General features: G+C 37.8%; 1 protein-coding gene across 3 annotated transcripts in view; it reads right to left on the bottom strand.

The window, feature by feature from the left end:
- Window positions 1-24,644, bottom strand: part of LOC106094283 (uncharacterized) — a 123,695-nt gene extending 99,051 nt beyond the window's left edge. Inside the window, exons 1-2 of one of the 3 annotated variants that reach the window (XM_059367827.1) lie at window positions 24,539-24,644; window positions 23,953-24,314 (exon numbers count right to left, since the gene is read on the bottom strand). The gene's annotated coding sequence lies outside the window, so the exon portion shown is untranslated. Of the gene's footprint in view, window positions 1-23,952; window positions 24,315-24,526 lie in introns of all 3 variants that reach the window. The other 2 variants (XM_059367829.1, XM_059367828.1) reach the window with 2 other exon arrangements.
- Window positions 24,645-25,267: the final 623 nt, after the last annotated feature.

Here is a 25,267-nt window from a genome sequence, read left to right as displayed (position 1 = left end):
CTACCATATAAACCGATCTTGGATCTTGACTTCTTGAGCAATTCTAATCCAATTTGTTTGAAATTTGGCATCAGTTGTTTTCTTATGATTTACAACAACTGTACTAAGTAGTGCTGAAATCGGTCCTTAACCTGATAAAGCTGTCATATAAACCGAACTGGGGTCTTTAGTACTTGACCCTATAGAGGGCGCAATTCATATCCGATTTGGCTGAAATTTAGCACGACGTGTTTTGTCGTTTGTTCCAACAACTGTGCTTGGTACGGTTCAAATCGGTTCATTACCTGATATAGCTGCCATGTGAACCGATCTTGAATCTTCACTACTTGAGCCACTAGAGGGCGCAATTTTTATCCGATTTGGCTGAAATTTGGCATGAGGTATTTTCGTATGATTTCCAAAAACTGTGCTAAGTATGGTTGAAATCGGTTTATAAACTGTTATAGCTGCCATATAAATCAATCTGAGATCATGACTTCTCAAGCCACTAGAGGGCGCAATTTTCATCCGATTTGGCAGAAATTTGCCATGAGGTGTTTTCGTATGTTTTCCAAAAACTGTACTAAGTATGGTGGTGGAGGCCACCGTAGCGCAGAGGTTAGCTTGTCCGCCTATGACGCTGAATGCCTGGGTTCGAATCCTGGCGAGACCATCAGAAAAAAAATGTTCAGCTGTGGTTTTCCCCTCCTAATGCTGGGAACATTTGTGAGGTTCTATGCCATGCATAACTTCTCTCCAAGGAGGTGTCGCACTGGAGGTGTTTGCATGAAGCGTTTTGTTATGACTTCCAACAGCTGTGCTAAATATTGTTTAAATCGGCCGCTAACCTGATATAGCTGCCATATAAACCGATCTGGGATCTTGACTTGTTGAGCCATTAGAATCGATTTCACTGAATTTTAGCATGAAGCGTTTTGTAATGACTTTCAACAACTGTGCTAAGTATGGTCTAAATCGATTCATCACCTGATATAGCTGCCATATAAACCGATCTTGGATCATGACATCTTGAGCCGCTAGAGGGCGCTATTATTACTCGATTTGGCTGAAATTTTGCATGAAGTATTTTGTTATGACTTCCAATAACTGTGCTAAGTATGGCCTAAATCGTTTCATTACCTGATATAGCTGCCATATAAACCGATCTTGGATCATGACATCTTGAGCCGCTAGAGGGCGCAATTATTACTCGATTTGGCTGAAGTTGTGCATGAAGTGTTTTGTGCTTAGTATGGTCTAAATCGTTTCATTACCTGATATAGCTGCCATATAAAGCGACCGATCTTGGATCATGACTTCTTAAGCCGCTAGAGGGCGCAATTATTACTCGATTTGGCTGAAATTGTGCATGAAGTGTTTTGTTATGACTTTCAATAACTGTGCTAAGTATGGTCTAAATCGATTCATAACCTGATAAAGCTGCCATATAAATCGAGTGCCCGATTATACTTCTTAAGCCTATAGAGGGCGCAGTTCTTATCCAATTTTGTTGAAATTTTGCACAATGACTTCTACTTTGGTCTCCAATAGCCAAACCAAGTATGGTTTACCTTTGTTTGCCTATGAAGAGATATAAGGCAAAAAAGTTGACAAATGCAATCCATGGTGTAGGGTATATAAGATTCGACCCGGCCGAACTTAGCACGCTTATACTTGTTACAATGGTATTTCTCTATAAAATTTTGTTAGTTTAATGTTTTGATTTCTTTCATTGCATTGTAATTTGTTTTCTTACGCCGGTGCAGCCGCTAAGTAAGCTTTTGCTTAAATAAAAATCAAACAAGACGGTTGTATGATTTGCCTGCTTTCCACCAACAACAAATTGCAAATCTAATTGTAAATAAATATTTGTCTTTGGCTTTGCGAAAGTGAATATTTCACTGCAACATAGAAAACTAAATAAAATGTGAGCTGTTGCAGATTGCAAAATAGACAATCAGTCAGTTAGGAAGATTGGGCCATGGTGTTACAATAAAATGGGGTTTTGAAGGAAATTGAAATGTTTTAATGTTTTTATTAAATTTTTAATACTTCTTTGGAACCATTTTTCTCGAAAATTTTCTCATATCTGTTTCCATGATGATTCCTGTGAGCAAAGTCCAATTTCATTCCCCTGTTGCTTGGTTTAGAGGGCAATATTAAATTTTATATGAATTCCAGTTTTCATTGGCTACACATAGCCCATTTAAGAGTGCATGTTTTAATTTATTTCGTTTAATTTTTTATTTATGTTTTTATTTTAATTGTTGTGTTTCTTTTTTTTTGGTTTTTAAATTCTCTATACACATTGTTGAATATGTATGTGTTTTTTTATATCAAGCGAGCCAAATGTTGTCTTTATTTTATTGTCACCGCATACATGCATATGTATGGGTGCTATATCTACTTACTTGGCTCTACTATATTTATGTTTGTATGTACTTGTGTTTAAAACAAAAATGTGCTCATCATTAGTGGTTGTCATACACGGGTGAAATCACATTTCACGGATGATGTTGAATTTCATTTACTCAACTTTTGTTTTCATTTCACTTTTTCTGATGTTTTGTTTGAAAAAAAAAGAATTTTTGCTTTATTGTTGTAGTTTTTTTTTTCACTTTTTTGTGAAATGGTCAGCGTAAAAGTGCGAAAGTTAATGGCAACATTCAAGGAGACACTTATTTTCAAAAACGAAATTTATCATTTAGTAGATTTTAAAGAAAATGAAATGACAAAGACAGCGTAAAAACAATAATTTTTTTTTTTGGTATGAAAAATTAAGATTGTTAACAGAAAGCCACTTTGGCATTGAAAAATGTTGCAAAAAATAGATTGAAGCCAAATAAAGGGAAATTTTTGAAAAACAAGTAAAAGCCTGCTAAGTTCGGCCGGGCCGAATCTTATATACCCTCCACCATGGATCGCATTTGTCGAGTTCTTTTCCCGGCATCTCTACTTAGGCAAAACAGGATATAAGAAAAGATTTGCTCTGCTATTAGAGTGATATAGAGATATGGTCCGGTTTGGACCACAATTAAATTATATGTTGGAGACCTGTGTAAAATGTCAGCCAATTCGAATAAGAATTGCGCCCTTGTGGGCTCAAGAAGTAAATTAGAGAGATCGATTTATATGGGAGCTGTATCGGGCTATAAACCGATTCAGACCATAATAAACACGTATGTTGCTGGTCATGAAAGAATCCATCGTACAAAATTTCAGGCAAATCGGATAATAATTGCGACCTCTAGAGGCTCAAGAAGTCAAGATCCCAGATCGGTTTATATGGCAGCTATATCAGGTTATGAACCGATTTGAACCATACTTGGCACAGTTGTTGGATATCATGACAAAACAAGTCGTGCGAAATTTCATTCCAATCGGATAAGAATTGCGCACTCTAGAGGCTCAAGAAGTCAAGACCCAAGATCGGTTTATATGGCAGCTATATCAGGTTATGGACCGATTTGAATCATATTTGGCATAGTTGTTGGATATCATAACAAAACACGTCGTGCAAAATTTCATTCCAATCGGATAAGAATTGCGCACTCTAGAGGCTCAAGAAGTCAAGACCCAAGATCGGTTTATATGGCAGCTATATCAAAACATGAACCGATATAGCCCATTTACAATACCAACCGACCTACACTAATAAGAAGTATTTGTGCAAAATTTCAAGCAGCTAGCTTTACTCCTTCGGAAGTTCGCGTGCTTTGGACAGACAGACAGACGGACAGACAGACGGACGGACGGACAGACGGACAGACGGACGGACATGGCTAGATCGACATCAAATGTCACGACGATCAAGAATATATATACTTTATGGGGTCTCAGACGAATATTTCGAGTAGTTACAGACAGAATGACGAAATTAGTATACCCCCCATCCTATGGTGGAGGGTATAAAAAATGGTTTGGTTGGGATCGAAGGTTAGATTTTTTGATTTTCTTGCTAGTCGTTACAAGTGAAAGCTTGTTAAGTTCGGCCAGGCCGACTCCTATATACCCCCTAACTTTCCATAGCGCAGTAAACGGACTTATTGAGCCCTATTTCGGAAGAAAAGCGTGCTCTACACAGTGCTCAATTGTCGTGGGGTATGTAGAGCACCTTAATCAATTTGACAAAGGTGTTAATGAAGAAACATGGTGTATCAGAAATCGCGATCCACCATGCCAGTCGAAGTTTTATTAACAGCACACTCTTGCTAAACTTTTATAAGTTCATTGCTATGCTATTTTTGAATAGAAAGCATTGAATTTAAATGAGCTAGAGCTGGAATATCTTTGAAAAAAAAAGAAAAAACTTTTTCAAAAAAAAACTTTTAGAAAAATTTTCTTTAGTTATTTTTTTTTATACCCTCCACCATAGAATGGGGGTATGGGAGGTCTAGTCATTCCGATTGTAACCCCGCGAAATATTGATCTAGGACCTCATAAAGTATTTATATTCTTCATCATCTCGATATTTTGAGTCGAACTAGCCATGTCCATCCGTCTGTCTGTCGAAATCACGATAGCGGCCGAACGCGTTGAGCTAGCCGCTTGAAATTTTGTACTTTTTATTGATATAGAACGTTGGGGATTGAACATAAGCCATTTCGATTCAGATTTGGATATAGCTCCCATATAAACCGATCTCCCGATTTTACTTCTTGAGGTCCTGGAAGCCACAATTTTTATCCGATTTGGCTCAAATTTTATGCATAGTGTTCAAATCGGTCAAGAAACTGATATAGCTCCCATATAAACCAATATTCCGATTTGACTTCTTCAGCTCTTACAAGCCGCAATTTTTGTCCGATTTAGCTGAAATTTTTGCATATGGTGTTCTGTTATGACTCTCAACAACTGCGCCAAGTATGGTCCAATTCGGTCTATAATCAGATGGGCTCCCTTATTTTAGCAGAATCCATTGTCGTGGGTTCCCAAGATTCGGCCCGGCTAAATTCATTTTTTTATTTTATTTTTTTTTTTTTTTTTTTTTTTTGAACCTGAATTCACCGTCCCCATCACCTACCTACCAGATCACTTGTTTTATTTCACTTTTCAGGGTTATGTGTAAGCATCCGCATCTCTCTTAAATATGCAAAATCATGCATATGTGTTTGTACTGTCATGTCCTTCATTGGCTTTTTAAGAATTCCTGAATTTCAAGTACAAAATCGTGCTGAACGGAAATTCTTTAACAAAAAAAGAAGCCAAAAAACTGACAACATTGTACTTGTATACAGGAAAATAAAACAAAAATGAAAACGGAACAAAACAATCAAACATGGGGCAAGAAGAATACATGGCATCAGGTAAATCTGTAGAGAAATTGGTGTGGGCATAGTGGAATTGTGGCGAACTCTACTGAAGATATGTCAAAATCAGTAACGGAACGGCCCATGATACAATTTTCAACCGATCTGCGCAAAATTTGGCATGGGTTGTTCTGTTACTGATATCAACATATCTGCGAGATTTCATCAAAATCAGTTCACACTTTGATATAGCTCCAATATATATATAATATGTATCGCCCGATTTGTACTTAAATGGCCGTAGTAACCACAATTTTCAACCGATCTCCACAAAATTTGGCATGGATTGTTGTGTTACTAATTTTGACATATCTGCAAGATTTCATTAAAATCGGTTCAGATTTGGATATAGCTCCCATATATATGTATAACCCGATTTGCACTTTTGTGGCTGTAGTAACTACAAATTTTAACCGATCTGCACAAAATTTGGCACGCATTGTTTTGTTTCTTATCTTAACATATTTGCAAAGTTTCATTAATATCGGTTTAGATTTAGATATAGCTCCCATATATATGTATCGCCCGATTTGTACTTAAATGGCCGTAGTAACCACAATTTTCAACCGATCTCCACAAAATTTGGCATGGATTGTTCTGTTACTAATTTTGACATATCTGCAAGATTTCATCAAAATCGGTTCAGATTTGGATATAGCTCCCATATATATGTATAGCCCGATTTGCACTTTTGTGGCTGTAGTAACTACAAATTTTAACCGATCTGCACAAAATTTGGCATGCATTATTTTGTTTCTTATCTTAACATATTTACAAAGTTTCATCAATATCGGTTTAGATTTAGATATAGCTCCCATATATATGTACCGCCCGATTTGCACTTAAATGGCCGTAGTAACTTCAATTTTCAACCGATCTCCACAAAATTTGGCATGGATTGTTCTGTTACTGATCTTAACATATCTGCAAGATTTTATAAAAATCGGTTCAGATTTGGATATAGCTCCCATTATATTTAGCGCCGGATTTGAACTCATGTGGCCGTAGTTACAACAATTTTCAACCGACCTGCACAAAATTTGGCACGGATTGTTTTGTTACTGATCCTAACATATCTGCAAAATTTCATCAAAATCGGTTCAGATGTGGATATAGCTCCCATATATATGTATCGGCCGATTTTCATAAAAATGGCCGTAGTAACTAAAATTTTCGACCGATCTGCACAAAACTTGGCATTTGTTAATGATTTTTACATATCTGTAAGATTTCATCAATATCGGTTCAGATTTAGATATAGCTCCCATATATATTTATCCCCGGATTTGAACTTATGTGGCCGTAGTTACAACAATTTTCAAACGTTCAGGTCGAAAAAGGTCTGTTCAGATTAAGATAGAGTTCTCTTATACATATCTCTATTGCCCGAATTTATAATTGTAGGGTAGGTGTAGGGTATGATATAGTCAGCCCTGCCCAACTTTTCCTTTCCTTACTGATTATATTGGGTTGCCCAAAAAGCAATTGCGGATTTTTCATATAGTTGGCGTTGACAAATTTTTTCAACGGCTTGTGACTCTGTAAATGCATTCATTTTTCTGTCAGTTATCAGCAGTAAAAAAAGTATATTTGATTAAAGTTCATTCTAAGTTTTATTAAAAATGCATTTACTTTCTTTTAAAAAATCCGCAATTACTTTGTGGGCAACCCAATATATAAGATTTTGTTTAATGCGATGCTTTTCTCCATTTAAAAAAAAATCTCCTTTTGAAGCTTGGGACGGTCTAATACCTATACACATTAATGCCTACATAATACTGCTCTATAATATTATTGTTTCTTTAATAGTTCTTCTCATTTTTCCTTATCAAAAAGATACTCTATTTTGTCACCTTAATATTTTTCTGAATAATTTGCTCATTTCTTACTATTACAGTTATACTATCTCATGTAGGGTATTATCAATTAGATGTATCTTCATTTAGGCTCAATTCATTCATTCCTACATATATTCATTGTTTTATTCATTCCAAATTCAATGTCATAGTCCCCGCAAACGTATTCAGGTATATTTCAGCTGTTGTTGTTGTTGTTGTTTTAATTTGGATTGATACACTCGAAAAAAGTATGTAAGAAAATAGAATTGTATTTCATTTCCTGTAGAAAAAAACAACACAATTCACAATAGTAAGTCCATCTGTTAGTGAGAAGCAAGATATGTTCATTAGGCATATTCGCGTACTTTTTTTCAGTTAAATTTTGCCAGTAAAGATTTGCAGAAGAGTAAGAACAACCTTTACTCTCTTTTGCTATTTATTTGAATTAAACAGCTGGTTTTTATGAAACAGCTGTTCGTTGCAGCCTCCAGTAGAAATTTGCAGAAGAGTAAGAACAACCTTTACTCTCTTTTGCTATTTATTTGAATTAAGCAACTGGTTTTCATGAAACAGCTGTTCGTTGCAGCCTCCAGTAGAAATTTGCAAGCTCTCAACTACCAAACTCTCAAAATTTTGCTCGATCTGACGCAATCTCGCTCTCTTCTGCTGGCAAATAAAGTACGCGTACTCAAAATTTTGTGTAAACTTGCACGAACACACTTATTTACAGCTATTAGCAGTTGTCCAACAACAAATTATTGAGAGAACTATCTATCAAATCAGTGATTTGTGCAACTCTCATTTTGTGTTTATTACTAGTTTGCGCAATTTTTCGTTGTTTGTGTGTGTGTGTGTAACGATTCTTACCCAGCAAACCAAATGTCTGATGTCAGATAAATCTGAACAAATTCTTATCTTCCGATAAGATCTTACCGAATTCGTTCCGAATTCTGTTTGACATTCTGAGGGAATTTTTGTTCCAACACTTCTAAAAGAATTCCGAACGATTTCTGACCGCCTTTTAGTATGGGTTTTTTTTTTGAAATTTTCTTCGGACAGTTCGGAAGGAATTCTGAACGATTTCTGGACTGTTTGTCTGAAGAAATTTTTGTTCCGACAGTTCTGAAAGAATTTTGAACGATTTCTTTTCGCATGGTTTTTTTTTGAAATTTTCTTCCGACAGTTTGGAAGGAATTCTAAACGATTTCTGCACTTTTTGTCGGAAGGAATTTTTGTTCCAATAGTTCTAAAAGAATTCTGTGCGGTTTCTGACCGTCTTTTCGTATAGGGTTTTTTTTTTGAAATTTTCTTCCGACAGTTCGGAAGGATTTGTGGACTGTTTGTCTGAGGGAATTTTTGTTCCGACAGTTCTGAATGAATTCTCAATGATTTCTAACCGCCTTTTCATTGGGGTATTTTTTGAAATTTTCTTCCGACAGTTCGGAATAAATTCTGAACGAAGACTGAAGAACTGCGTGTTTGATGTTTGTATAGGAAGGTCGCACAAGATGCCACGGTGCGATATCATACCGCAGCTGTTTCAACTTTTGAGCGTATTTTTGTAAGACTTGAACATTTTTACGTAATAGGTACTACCTATTCCGAGATAGAGATATTTTTCTTTGCTCAATGGTTTCATACCTTTATTACCATTATGTGGTCAATGCAAAAAATCAATTCAGTTTGGTTTGGTTGACAGTCTTTACGAAGTTTTAGAAGATACGTCCGATTTCAATATGAAATTATTGGGTTGCCCAAAAAGTAATTGCGGATTTTTCATATAGTCGGCGTTGACAAATTTTTTCACAGCTTGTGACTCTGTAATTGCATTCTTTCTTCTGTCAGTTATCAGCTGTAACTTTTAGCTTGCTTTAGAAAAAAAGTGTAAAAAAAGTATATTTGATTAAAGTTCATTCTAAGTTTTATTAAAAATGCATTTACATTCTTTTAAAAAATCCGCAATTATTTTTTGGGCAACCTAAGTTTGCGCAATTTTTCGTGGTTTGTGTGTGTGTGTGTAATGATTCTTACCCAGCAAACCAAATGTCTGATGTCAGATAAATCTGAACAAATTCTGAAGTCTTCCGATAAGATCTTACCGAATTCGTTCCGAATTCTGTTTGACATTCTGAGGGAATTTTTGTTCCAACACTTCTAAAAGAATTCCGAACGATTTCTGACCGCCTTTTAGTATGGGTTTTTTTTTTGAAATTTTCTTCCGACAGTTCGGAAGGAATTCTAAACGATTTCTGAACTGTTTGTCGGAATGAATTTTTGTTCCAATAGTTCTGAAAGAATTCTGAGAGATTTCTGACCGACTTTTCGTATAGGGTCTTTTTTTGAAATTTTCTTCCGACAGTTCGGAATGAATTCTGAACGAAGACTGAAGAACTGTGTGTTTGATGTTTGTATAGGAAGGGCGCACAAGATGCCACGGTGCGATATCATACCGCAGCTGTTGCAACTTTGGAGTCCATTTTGAGCGTATTTCTGTAAGACTTGAACATTTTTACGTAATAGGTACTACCTATTCCGAGATAGAGATGTTTTTCTCTGCTCAATGGTTAATGCAAAAAATCATTTCAGTTTGGTTTGGTTGACAGTCTTTACGAAGTTTTAGAAGATACGTCCGATTTCAATACGAAATTATTGCGTTGCCCAATAAGTAATTGCGGATTTTTCATATAATCGGCGTTGACAAATTTTTTCACAGTTTGTGACTCTGTAATTGCATTCTTTTTTTCTGTCAGTTATCAGCTGTTACTTTTAGCTTGCTTTAGAAAAAAGTGTAAAAAAAGTATATTTGATTAAAGTTCATTCTAAGTTTTATTAAAAATGAATTTACTTTCTTTTAAAAAATCCGCAATTACTTTTTGGGCAACCAATACTTCCGAAATCGTTCAGAATTCTTTACGAAGTTTCGGGAAGAACATCCGATTTCTATACGAAATTACTTCCGAAATTGTTCAGTATACTTTACGAAGTTTCGGGAGGAACATCCAATTTCAATACGAAATTACTTCCGAAATCGTTCAGAATTCTTTACGAAGTTTCGGGAGGAACATCCGATTTCTATACATAATCACTTTCGAAATCGTTCACAATTCTTTACGAAGTTTCGAGAGGAACATCCGATTTCAATACGAAATTCAGAATACTTCAGAATACTTTACGAAGTTTCGGGAGGAACATCCAATTTCAATACGAAATTACTTCCGAAATCGTTCAGAATTCTTTACGAAGTTTCGGGAAGAACATCCGATTTCTATACGAAATTACTTCCGAAATCGTTCATAATTCTTTACGAAGTTTCGAGAGGAACATCCAATTTCAATACGAAATTCAGAATACTTCAGAATACTTTACGAAGTTTCGGAAGGAACATCCGATTTCTATACGAAATTACTTTGGAAATCGTTCAGAATTATTTACGAAGTTTCGGGAGGAACATCCGATTTCTATACGAAATTACTTCCGAAATCGTTCACAATTCTTTACGAAGTTTCGAGAGGAACATCCAATTTCAATACGAAATTACTTCCGAATTTGTTCAGAATACTTTACGAAGTTTCGGAAGGAACATCCGATTTCTATACGAAATTACTTCCGAAATCGTTCAGAATTTTTTACGAAGTTTCGGAAGGAACATCCAATTTCAATACAAAATTGCTTCCGAAATCATTCAGAATTCTTTACGAAGTTTCGGAAGGAACATCCAATTTCAATACGAAATTACTTCCGAAATTGTTCAGTATACTTTACGAAGTTTCGGGAGGAACACCCAATTTCAATACGAAATTACTTCCGAAATTGTTCAGAATTCTTTACGAAGTTTCGGGAGGAACATCCGATTTCTATACGAAATTACTTCCGAAATCGTTCAGAATTCTTTAAGAAGTTTCGAAAGGAACATTCAATTTCAATACGAAATTACTTCCGAAATCGTTCAGCATTCTTTAAGAAGTTTCGGCAAGAAATTTCCCTTTCCGAATTTCCCATGGTTTTTTTCAGAATGGATTCGTTCCGATTTCTCTTCGAAATATCGACGTTTCGTTCCGAAATCACGTCAACCACTCCATATAGCTTTCGTAAAGATTTTGTTACGATTTCGGATCCGAAATCAGAAGAATCATCCGAAATTCATACAGATTTTGTTACGGTTTCGTAACGATTGGTTTGCTGGGTAACCACAATGCACACACACACAACCAAAACCCATTGACAGATAGTGCACTTTGCGAGAAAAATTTGTACTCAGCTGTTTGCTGTATACTACCTACCTATCATTATGTCATGGTTAGAAGTGGATTTATAAAAAAATGTTGACAAGGCCAAACCTTTCCCCCCAGTTCCTTTTCATAACAAATCCAAAAAATCATAAACACTTTTTTTTATTATTTTTTCTGTGTGTAGCATAACTTTAATTGTCAGTTATACAAACTGGGTTTCCATGAAATCATTCAGATGTATTCACATACACACACTCACCCATACACATGTAGATATCTACACTCTCGCCCCACATGAAGTTGCCTTTTTGGAATTGCAAAATACAAAGCCAAGCAAATAAAACAAAATTCCCAAAAATTATCATTTTGAAGTTATAAATAAATGTTTGCACCGGGGCAAATGGCAACTGGAACACAGGGATTGAGATTAACTTGGCAAATAGTAGTTTCTAAATACATGTAGGTAGCGCTTATGGCCATGGTTATGACGCATTTGATATTCCATGGTATTTGCTCTCAGCATAAAGTTCAAATATTGAAAATACATAAAGATGAGAGAAGTATAAATAGAAGTTAATTCTGAATAAACAAAAAAAATACCTATCTGATGTTGGCAAAATTGTATTCATAATTAACAGTTTTTTGTTTCTTTTGGTAAATAATGTTAATATTGAAGCTAAGTAAGTATTTATACAGGATAAGCCATCTAAGCAAAGAATAATTTAAGGCTAGCAAAAGAGAATATGATAGCCAAAAACCTTTGAATAGATTTATGGACACTGATGAACAGGAATACTTGCTAAAAATGTAAACAACTGAGGATTCATAGAGGAAATAGGACCATTAGCGCTTATGCCTAAGGCTCATATTACAAAGGCTGCAACTCAGATAAAAGCATGCTAAGTTCGGCCGGGCTGATTCTTATGTACCCTCGACCATGAATCGCATTTGTCGAGTTCTTTTCCTGGTATCTCTCTTTAGGCAAACAAAGGATAAAATAAAAGAATTGCAATGGTATTGAAGCTATATCAAGTTATGGTTCGATTCGGACCATAATTGAATTGAATATTGAAGACCATAGTAGAAGTCATTGTGTGAAATTTCAGCAAATTCGAATAAGAATTGAGCCTTGTAGGGGCTCAAGAAGTAAATTTAGAGAGATTGGAGATTGGTTTATATGGGAACTGTATCAGGCTATATATCGATTCAGAAAATATTTGACACGTATGTTGAAGATCATAGGAGAAGTCGTTGAACAAAATTTCTACCAAATCTGATAATAATTGCGCCCTCTAGAGGCTCAAGAAGTCAAGATCCCAGATTGGTTTATATGGCAGCTATAACAGGTAATGGACCGATTTGAACCATATTTGCAAGTCATAACAAAACACGTCAAGCAAAATTTCAGCCAAATCAATTATGAATTGCGCCCTCTATAGGATATGAATTGCGCCCTCTAGAGGTTCCAGTAGTCAAGACCTCAGATCGATTTTCATGACAGCTATATCAGGTTATGAACCGATTTCAACAATACTTAGCACAGTTGTTGTAAATCATAAGAAAACACCTGATGCCAAATTTCACCCAAATCGGATAATAATTGCGCCCTCTAGAGGCTCAAGAAGTCAAGATCCCAGATTGGTTTATATGGCAGCTATAACAGGTAATGGACCGATTTGAACCATATTTGACACAATGGTTGGAAGTCATAACAAAATACGTCATGCAAAATTTCGGCCAAATCGGATATGAATTGCGCCCTCTCGAGGCTCAAGTATTTGAGACCCCAGTTCGGTTTACATGACAGCTATATCAGGTTATGAACAGATTTCAACCATACTTAGCAAATAAATTGCAAATTTTGCCCATGAACATTCCACTAAGGAACAGGGGCAAACTTCTCACATATCAATGAGTACAGTCCGATTCAAGTTTAAGCTTAATGATTAGTGGCCTCCTTTTTATAGCCGAGTCCGAACGACGTGCTCCAGTGCGACACCTCCTTGGAGAGAAGTTATACATGGCATAGAACCTCACAAATGTTGTCAGCATTAGGAGGGGAAAATCACAGCTGACAAATTTTTTTTGGTTGTCTCGCCAGGATTCGAACCCAGACATTCAGCGTCATAGGCGGACAAGCTAACCTCTGCGCTCAGACAAATCGGGTAATAAATGTGCCTTTTATTGGCCCAAGACCAAAGGCATGACAAATATAGCGAAAATTGGGAACAAAATTTCAGAAATCAAAAATTTGTCGAAATTGTTAAAGAAACAAGTTTTTACTATATTTTCTGTGGTAGAGGGCAATATGTCCATCTATGAGCTGAACACCTGAGTTCGAATCCGATTCGAATAACAGACAAACAGAAAGAAACACAGATGGACGGACTGATAAACAGACGGACAGACAGACAAACAAACAGAAAGAAGCGAAAACGGACGGACAGAGCTGTTAAGAGCTGAACGCCTGAGTTCGAATCCGGGCAGATTGACAGACAGGTCGACGAACAGGCAGACAGAAAGAAAAAAGCACAGATAAACAGACGGACAGACAGATAAACAAACAGAACAAAGTGTAAATGGACGGACAGATTGTCCAACCGATAAGCAAACTGACAGAAAGACAGGTAACCAAACGGACGGCCGAAAAGACGGACAGACAGAAAGACAGACATACAGGCGGACAGACAAACAAACCAACAGATAAAAAAACGGATGGACGGACTGACATGGATCGGCTTTAAACTTTTTAAAAATCAAGAACATATATAAGTGATATTGGGCCAATATTTCAAACTGTTACCAAAGGAATGACGAAGTTTATATTTTTCCTCTCCCTATAGCAAAGGGTATAGAAAGAAAATTGTGAAAAATTTTTCGAAAATTAAAATTTTTTCAAAATTGTTAAAGAAACAAGATATTGCTCAAGCTAAAAGCCTGAGTACGAATCCGTTTCGAATAATAGACAAACAGAAAGGAACACAGATGGACGGACAGAAATACAAACAAACAGAAATAACTGACTGATAGAAAGATAGACTTTAAGAAAGACAGACAAACAGACAGGCAGTCCGATAGCCAGCAAGACGAACAGACAGACAAACATACAGACGGACAAACATACAGACGAACAAACAACAAGCAGACAGATGAAAAAACGAACGAATGGAAGTGCGGATGGACAGACGAACGGATGGCCGTACGGATAGATGGACGGACGGATGGACGGACGGACAGACAGAAAGATAGACTTAAAGAAAGACAGACTGACAGAAAGACAGACAACAGACAGGCAGTCGGATAGCCAGCAAGACGGACAGACAGACAAACATACAGACGGACAAACATAAAGACGAACAGTCCAACAAGCAGACAGATGAAAAAACGAACGAATGGAAGTGCGGATGGACGGACGGACGGATGGACGGACGGATGGACGGACGGATGGACGGACGGATGGACGGACGGATGGACGGACGGATGGACGGACGGATGGACGGACGGATGGACGGACGGATGGACGGACGGATGGACGGACGGATGGACGGACGGATGGACGGACGGATGGACGGACGGATGGACGGACGGATGGACGGACGGATGGACGGACGGATGGACGGACGGACGGATGGACGGACGGATGGACGGACGGATGGACGGACGGACGGATGGACGGACGGACGGATGGACGGACGGACGGATGGACGGACGGACGGATGGACGGACGGATGGATGGACGGACGGATGGACGGACGGATGGACGGACGGATGGAAGGACGGATGGACGGACGAATGGTCGGACGGATGGATAAACGGACGAATGGACGGATGGATGGACGGACGAATGGACAGACAGATGAACGGACGGATGGAAGGACGGATGGACGGACGAAGGGTCGGACGGATGGACGGACGGATGGATGGATGGATGGACGGATGGACGGACGGATGGATGGATGGATGGACGGACGGATGGACGGACGGATGGATAGACGGATGGACGGACGGATTGACGGACGGATGGACGGACGGATAGACGGATGGATGGACAGACGGATGGACGGACGGCCGGATGGACGGACGGATGGATGGACGGATGGACGGACGGATGGACGGACGAATGGTCGGACGGACGGATGGATGAACGGACGAATGGACGGATGGATGGACGGACGAATGGACGGACAGATGGACGGACGTATGGACAGACATGGATCGACTTTAAACTCTTTAAAAATCTTGAAGTTTCATCGTCCGCAAACACAATATCCGAAGCCCAATATTGCCTATTAGGAATGCGTATACTGAAGATCATATCATGAATTAATCTCATTACCAAATGGACCAGGACTTTCTCCATCCGTCCGTCAAGAATTGTTCGCATTCAGAATGAAATCATGGCCGAAATTAACTGCAGTTTTAGGGCGAAAGACTTCTATTCAGTGCCAAGACTGCGTTATCGACTTAGCACCCCCCAAAATAGTTTTAGCCCCCCACCCTCCAGAATTTTAAAAATTACGTTTTATTCGACAACATTTGAGAAGAAAAGCAAACAAAAATTGTAAAATTTAATAATCTTCGCCCTAACAGGCAAAAAACTTGATAATAAAAGCCCGGCCGGGATTCGAACCTTGGAACGCGGAGTAACAGCATGTGTCGTTGCCTCTGTCTAGCGTTCGAAGCCATCAATACAACTTCCAACAGATGCACAGCATCTTGTGCATACCATGAAAGTAGTGTAGTTTGTGTAGACAGAAAATTTGCCATTTCACAAAAACACATGCATTGGGAAAAGTACAGCTAACAGACAGTGTTGTCGAGCGTGGTTTATGTGGTATTTGTATCATAGAGGAATTTGCGCAATAAATTCGGTACAAGTACAACATTCTAATGTACGGCCCTTGAAGCCTTCACACCTAATATGGATGATGAATAATTGTAACCAAATTACGAAACGCGTCCCAAATTACGAAACGAGTCCCAAATTACGAAACGCGTCCCATAGTTTTACGTTCTCCGGCTTTCCTTTTCCATTTGCAAAGAAAAATCTCCCATTATTAAGCTCGTCTCGAAAGAGAAACAAGCAAAAATTTGGAAATATTTTTGCTTCTCAAAGGATTTTAGCCATCTAGATAGTCTGAGATTCCCTCCAACCTTCCCTCAGTGTCTAGTCCTGCTAGTCCGGGACACACACACAGAGGGTGTTCTATAGTCTCTTCTTCTTCGATGTTCCCACATCTTTTGCAATAGTCGTTGCTGGCAACCTGCAGTCTATCAGCATGTTTTCCGATTAGACAGGAGGCCACCGTAGCGCAGAAGTTGGCATGTCCGCCTATGACGCTGAACGCCTGGGTTCGAATCCTGGCGAGACCATCAGAAAAAAATTTTCAACGGTGGTTTTCCCCTCCTAATGCTGGCAAGATTTGTGAGGTACTATGCCATGTAAAACTTCTCTCGAAAGAGGTGTCGCACTGCGGCACGCCGTTCGGACTCAGCTATAAAAAGGAGGCCCCTTATCATTGAACTTAAAAACTTGAATCGGACTGCACTCATTGATATGTGAGAAGTTTGCCCCTGTTCCTTAGTGGAATGTTCATGGCCAAAATTTGCATTTGCAGTGTCCTGTCATGACGGACAGAATGACTGAGACGTCTGTTCTAGCCAAAGACAGCAAAGCAGTAGACCTCTTCAAGTCTAGATTAGGCCACCTAGTTTTGTAATGCTCACAGCCCCCTCTTTGTGATTATCTATCATTCGTTGTCCTTTCTTCCTTCCTACAATAAGGTGGGTAATTTCATGAAGGCCTCAAACATTTGGATCACTTGGATTGGCTCAATTCGTAATTCCAAGAAATATTGCCAGCGACATTCCCTAGCAATTTTGGCTAGACAGTTCCGAATATCAACCTTAAAAGGTTGCATATTCAGCATCATCTGTCCATTTCTGACTTCCTATCTACCTAGCTTGAAGTGTTTATCATTAGGATGATATCATGAATTGGTCTTAATGTCAGATGGTCTTAAAACCCCCTCCATCTTAAGCAGAATATCTATGGTATCTATGGTATACAGAATGGAACTGAAGCCATACTTGCTTCCCTTCCCATTGCTTCTATGATACCGACGTTGATTTGTCCCTGGATTTAATCAAAATTCAGGTACCTACGATTGTGCCAGTGCAACCCCAATCAGAGATGGCAGTTCAAATTCCAGTATTTTGTATATATTGTGTTGCCCAAAAAGTAATTGCGGATTTTTTAAAAGAAAATAAATGCATTTTTAATAAAACTTAGAATGAACTTTAATCAAATATACTTTTTTTACACTTTTTTTCTAAAGCAAGCTAAAAGTAACAGCTGATAACTGACAGAAGAAAGAATGCAATTACAGTCACAAGCTGTGAAAAAAATTTGTCAACGCCGACTATATGAAAAATCCGCAATTACTTTTTGGGCAACCATACTATTGTATGAGCCCGTACTTGTTTTCATTCCCATTGCTTCAACCGACGTTGATTTCTGCGTGGCTTTAAACAAAATGCAGATACCTACGATTGTGACAGGGCAACCCCAATCCGAGATGACACTTTAAATTCCAGTATTTTGTATATATGAGTATAGCAGTTTCATCTTCCTTGGGTTGGACGTCTCACCCAGCCCTTTCACCGTTAAGGAATTCAAGATTCTCCTCAGTGAACTTTCCTTTATCTCTCCCTAATCGATGACACAAAATTCAAAATTTTAAAAATTTTTTTCAAAACAATTACACCGGTATTCACAAATTTTGTTGAAAAAATTTTGTTTTTGAAATTTTCATGGTTTGCTATTCTCGTGTCTTTCTTGGTCGAAAAATATGTCCACATAAAATTTATTAAAATTTTTACTAAATAATTTCAATCACAAGATCAGCGCCTATGGTTGATCACTTTCCTTCCAATTCTCGTCTCACCAAAAAAAAAAAAAAAAATCTTAAACCATACAGCCACCCATCTATGCATGTATTTTATGCCGGCATGTTGTGATTTTCTGGTTTTTGCTCCTCAACATCTGCTTTGAATTTTTAATTTCCCCTAATAACTTTTAATAAACTCTAATCATTGTGCTAACTACTACTGAAAGACCCATAAATGTCATCAAGACTCTTGGATAATATTTAAGAAGACTATGAGAGACACGAGACATGACAACGACGACAACTACAACGACTTTGACGATTTAGTCTTAGCTGTATGGGGTGGGTGGGGGTGGGGGGGGAGATAGTATGATTCTCTGTAGCAAGGAGATGATTATGATTAAAATGTCGTTATTCAATTTAACCCTATGCAAGGCAATGAGAGCGCTGTCTGAGCGGGTAAAGTATGAAATAGAGGTGCTGCACCGTTAGAGGGACGGACAGACTAGTGATTTGACATTTACTTACTTTTTTTGTTTTTAATGGAGCTGCTGGAAAATATGCCGTGACTAGTCAGGATGGATGGTTAAATGAATGGGCTTTTGACTAAAATATAAACTACTAGGAACACACTTAACATTGATTTACATAAATCTTGTGCCATGTTATTGTTAATTAAAATTTATAATAAATTCACTAACAACATGTTTGACATTTTTCTTATTTTCTTAGAGGTGTACGAGTATGCCAACAACATTGAGTTTATATTGGGGGCATATTGTATGATGATTAGGGGCTTATTTTCAAAGTGTGCTAAATCGATTAAACACTGGAAAATTTGAAGAAGCATGAAATCATGAAATTTCACGAATGGTGATTACTCTCCCATTTTATTTTATTTTTATTTTTATACCCACCACCAGAAGATCGAGGCGCTTGGAACGCTATTCTACGTTCGGCTAGTGGAAGAAATATTCTGTCATAGCCAATTAAACAAACCATAGGATGAGGGTATATTGATCTAGTCATTCCGTTTGTAACACCTCGAAATATGCATCTAAGACCCCATAATGCATATATATTCCTGATCGTCATGACATTTTAAGTCGATCTAGCCAAGTCCGTCCTTCTGTCCGTCCGTCCGTCTGTCGCAAGCACGCTAACTTTCGAAGGAGTTAAGCTAGGCGCTTGAAATTTTGCAAAAATATTTCTTATTAGTGTAGGTCAGATGGGATTGTAAATGGGCCAAATCGGTTCATGTTTTGATATAGCTGCCATACAAACCGATCTGGGGTCTTGACTTCTTGAGCCTATAGAGGGCGCACTTTTCATCCGATTTGACTTAAATTTAGCATGTTGTGTGTTTGGTATAACTTTCAACAACTGCCCTAAGTATGGTTCAAATCGGTCCATGTTTTGATATAGCTGTCATATAAACCCATCTTGGATCTTTACTTCTTGAGCCAATAGAGGGCGCAATTCTCATTCGATTTAGCTGAAATTTTGCACGTTACGTTTTGGTATCACTTCCAATAACTGTGCAAAGTATGGTCCAAATCGATTCATGACCTGATATAACTGCCACATAAACCAATCTTGGGTCATGACTTCTTGAGCCGCTAGAGGGCGCAATTCTTATCCGATTTAGCTGCATTTTAGAATGAAATGTTTTGTTATGACTTCCAACAAATGTGCTAAGTATGGTTTACATAGGTCCATAACCTGATAAAGCTACCATATATACCGATCTTGGATCTTGACTTCTTGAGCCAATAGAGGGCGCAATTCTTATTGGATTTGGTTGCAATTTAGCATGAAATGTTTCGTTATGACTACCAATTACAGTGCTAAGTATGGTTTAAATCGGTTGATAACCTGGTTAAGCTGCTATATATGCCGATCTTGGATCTTGACTTCTTGAGCCAATAGAGGGCGCAACTCTTATCTGATAAGGCTGAAATTTTGCATTGAGTATTTTGCAATGACTTCCAACAACTGTGCAAAGTATGGTCCAAATCGGCCCATGACCTAATATAGCTGCCATATATTCCGATCTTGGATCATGACTTCTTGAGCCATCAGAGGGCGCAATTTTATCTGATTTGGCTAAAATTTTGCACGTTGCGTTTTGGTATCACTTCCAATTACAGTGCTAAGTATGGTTTAAATCGGTTCATAACCTGATATAGCTGCCACATAAACCAATCTTGGGTCTTGACTTCTAGAGCCGCTAGAGGGCGCACTTCTTATCCGATTTGGGTGGAATTTAGCATGAAATGTTTAGTTATGACTTCCAATTATAGTGCTAAGTATGGATTAAATCGGTTCATAACCTGATATAGCTGCCATATAAACCGATCTTGGATCTTGATTCCTTGTGCCACTAGAGGGCGCAATTCTTATAAGAATTGGTTAAAATTTACCATGAAGTATTTTGTTATGATTTTCAACAACTGCGATAAATATGGTTTAAATCGGTTCAATATCAGGTTAAATTGCCGTATAAACAGATCTTGGGACTTGACTTCTCGAGCCATTAGAGGGCGCAATTCTTGAAATTAAAAAATTCATGAAATTATCATTATCTGGTTGTAGAGGGTAGTCTTTTATATTTCGGGATTGGACAACCCTTGTGATGCAATCTGCCATCTGACAGCTCTTTCGTAAAGCTTGACATTTTTGAGGTTATACATACTCAGAACGTTTTGACATACGAGCGCTGTTTGTATTGTTTACAGTAATTTAAAAGATTCATCTCGCTCAAAAAGCGGAATTAAATCGTGAACATAAATCGTGCGATTATTTTTTACATCTTTCGTCGTGGATTAACTCAACAATAGTGGATCGATGAACTTAATTCAATTTTTGGCTATGAAGCTCCATCAAGGACCCGTGTTTATTGATAGTATGGTGAATTCAACCGAGGCCGTAATTCAGTCCAAGATGATTTTCATGAAGGTCGTTCAAAATCAGTTGTTGTTCCAAAAACCATTGATGCTATGCGCCGACTGATATTACAAGATCTTCATGTGCCCTATCGTGAGATTCAGACAACCTTAGGCATTAGTGAGACCAGCATATATTCAAAATTTGACCGTCAAAAAAATTTGTTCGCGTTGAATTCCAAACAATTTGTTAACCGCTCAAAAAAGGCTCGCGTCGATTGGTCGAAAAAAAATGAACAGTTAAAACGTCGATTTGATGAGTCATCCGCCGTATAGTCCTGACTTGGCACCGAATGACTTATTTTTCTTCCCCACGTTACGACCAAGAGTGTCGAGATGCTACTGAAACCAAGATTGCGGCATACAGAGCAACCCTGCAATCAGTAGCAACGCCAGATGAAGAAGAGGTATCCGGAGAGGAGAAACGTCTATTCCGCAGAAAAAAGAAGGAAATGGAAAGACGTGAGTGTGACCGAAATGAGGAGTTAGAATGAAGTCCGGAAATTCTACCAATGAATCAAACATCAAACCGATGGCTTTGGTACAGGCACATCCTCCTGCAGAGACAAAGAAGGAAATCTGGTAACTGATACAGATAGTGTGATCAGGAAATGGAAAGAACATTTTACCAAGCTGCTAGTGTCCGACGATGGCGGCGAAAAGGATACCGCAGAACCAATCCCTGATGATGGTATAGAATGTTTACCTCCTAGCCGACTGAAGAACAACAAGGCAACAGGAGCCGACGGATTGCCCGCTGAACTATTTTAGACCGTAGGTGACATGCTGATAAAGCTTATGCATTAGCTTGTCTGCACGATCTGGCCAGAAGAACGCATACCCGATTCTTGGAACCTCAGCATACCATGTCCCGTACACAAGAAAGAAGACAAGATGAAATGTGCCAACTACAGAGGAATAAGTTTCCTCCCCAACGCATACATGATACTCTAGAGCTTACTGCGTGAAAGATGAAAACCTAAAGTCAATGAGATAATTGGGCCCTATCAATGCGGCTTTAGACTGGGTCAATTCACCCAAGACCAGAAATCCTAGCAAAAACCCGAGAAGGACAAATCAACACCTACCATTTCTTTGTTGACTACAAAGCCGCTTTCGATACCCCTTTGCGTTCAAAGGTATTTCAAGCCTTGTCTGAGTTTTGGTATCCCTGTAAAATTAATAAGACTCTGCAAGGTGACACTTGCTGATACACGTTCCACAGTAAGAATAGGAAAGAATCTCTCCGGGCCATTCAATACCTAACGAGGTTTCAGACAAGCGGACAGCTTATCATGTGATCTCCTTAATATCCTGCTGGAAAAAGATTATACGAGATGCAGATGTGAATAGATATGGCACACTAGTCACAAGAAAACACATGCTCACATGTCGACGACGACATCGACATCATAGGTAGGTCGCCGGAAATAGTAACAGCCTTTGAAAGAATCAAAAGAGAATCAGTGAAAATGGTTCTGGCAGTAAGTGGAGATAAAACGAAATGGATGGTATCAACTCCCAAAACGCCCTGTACAACCGATCAGATAAAGAAAATGGAACCACAACATTGAGATAGTCAGGATACGGCGTCCTTTGCCATCAGTTTCCTAAGCCTCGATGTGTCTTTGCCACTCTACAACTCCTCTATTAACCTTACAAAGCCTTCTCTCTTGGACCTTCTCAATTTCTTCTTATAAACCCTTAGTTTCTCCCTATATACCTCCCACAGCTCTCTGCTGCCTCTGTCACTCGCCACATTAAATACTTTTCTGGCATCCGTTCGGAGTATCCTGAGATCCCAGTTCGGTCATATTTTGTCCCATACCCCAAATCTGCGCCGGAACGTAATGAATTCTTCTGCCAATCGCTGGCGTCACAGCACAGTATAAAATCGTTATTCCTTTGTCTTGGAGGAAAATTTTGTCTTTAAAGCTTGCTAAGCTTGCCCTCTTTCATACAACCCACCTAGAGAGAGAGAGAGAAAGTACCCCTAAATGCCGCCTAAGGTCAGGTCTAAAACGCATTCCTTTTCAAAATGCCAAAGATGGCATACACCCCTGTGTTATATATAAACAACTCTTTCTCCAAAATATACTCCAGGACACTTTCCCCTCTTAGGTTTGTGTCCGTACTACCCCAGAGATCATATTGGGTGCTGGCGTCACAGCACAGTGTAAGATCATTATTCCTTTGTCTTGGAGGAAAATTTTGTCTTTAAAGCTTGCTAAGCTTGCCCTCTTTCATACAACCCACCTAGAGAGAGAGAAAGTACCCCTAAATGCCGCCTAAGGTCAGATCTAAAACCCATTCCTTTTCAAAATGCCAAAGATGGCATACACCCCTGTGTTATATATAAACAACTCTTTCTCCAAAAAATATTCCAGAACACTTTCCCCTCTTAGGTTTGTGTCCGTACTACCCCAGAGATCATAATGGGCGCTGGCGTCACAGCACAGTATAAGATCGTTATTCCTTTGTCTTGGAGGACAATTTTGTTTTTAAATAAAATTTCATTAAAATTTTGTCTTAAAAGAAGATTTTTAAAAATGACATTTGGACTTTATATGATATATTTTTCTACTGAAAAATTTTATAAAATTAGTTTTTGGAAAAAATTTGTTTTTAAAATTTTATTAAACTTATCGATTTAGTATATTTCCAAAATACGGTTTCACTATGAGTTGAGAAAACAACAACAAAATGATTTTCAATAAAATCTTAGAATATACAAGCATCTATTATTTAAAATCGATACCTACCTTTTGTTGGTTGTATTGTTTAGTTGGTTGATATATATTAAATGCTTGTCAGCGCCAACAATGTCGTTGTGAATTTTAATATTTTTTTTTTTTAATTTTTTTCTCTCTTTTCTCGAAATGCACAGACTTAAATTTTGCATAAGACACTTATTAAAATCAACAACAACGGCAACAAAAATCACAACAGCACCCTCTAGACACACTCACACAAACAAGAAGACATCATTTTTTCTTCTTGTTGCTTTTTAAATATGTATGACAATTTGAAAATATACACATATATAATTTATTTTGATTTTGCTTTTTGTCATAGGATTTCTTTTTCGCTATTTCAATTACACATATTTTTCGGTTGGAAATATCTGAAATTAAAAATGTTGCAAATTTAAGAAAAAAACACAAATTAAACTAATGAACTTTTAGGCACTTTTTCTAAATTTAAATTTTTAAAAAATTTTATGCCTTAATTTTCCTTTTTTTCTTCTTTTTTTGTTTATCTATTTTTGTTTTTTATTTTTTTTTTAATTTTTTCTTTAAACTATTCTTTTTTCATATTTGATTATTTTTTTTCCACCTTTTCACCAACCGTATGTTACCGTTATTTGCTTTAGCATTCGTTTTCTTTCGCCGTTTATCGCAGACTGAACGCGTGCTAGAATTTATTTTATCAGATTCATCCATCCATCTATCTATACATCCACACTCTGGGTGAGAAACAAGCGTACATATCAGCTGGCGGCAAAAAACAAGTCGGCGGGCAACTATGTTGGTAAACCTTCTAACGGAAATTATCATAATAGCTCTCTCAGTTTTGCTCTCGCTCCCTTCTCTCTACCTCCATTCACAGTGATCTCGTTAGAGAGAACAATTTCTCCTCGAGTATAACAAGCATGTAGGTATGCAGGCAAATAAATACATGAAGAAAAATGAATGGTAAATTTTTTAAGTTGTTTAAAAAATTAAATTAAATAAAAAGACCAACAGAAGTGATTTTTAATACCCGAAATCTTGAATGTGCAAGAAAAAAAAAACACACACATATATTTAACCATTCACCATGACCCCATGAATGTTTTATTTGAACGTGCACCATTCACAATGGGGAAGATAAAACACTAATGCAAAATTTAAAACTTCGTTTACACTGCTCTTCAAATCCGGATTTAATGGCTCGATCATCGGTTTTCCCTTTATAAAATCAGGTGACGAGAGCCTTAAATCCGGATTAAATGAGCAGTGTAAACGGAGTTTAAGTGGTTTATTTATTTTGAATTCTGGGCCAAATTCCCCAATTCTGAGCAATAGCCACTACTCA

The sequence above is a fragment of the Stomoxys calcitrans genome, chromosome 4 (genome assembly GCF_963082655.1).
Source record: "Stomoxys calcitrans chromosome 4, idStoCalc2.1, whole genome shotgun sequence".
NCBI lineage: Eukaryota > Metazoa > Arthropoda > Insecta > Diptera > Muscidae > Stomoxys > Stomoxys calcitrans.
This window is presented reverse-complemented; position numbering and strand designations above follow the sequence as displayed.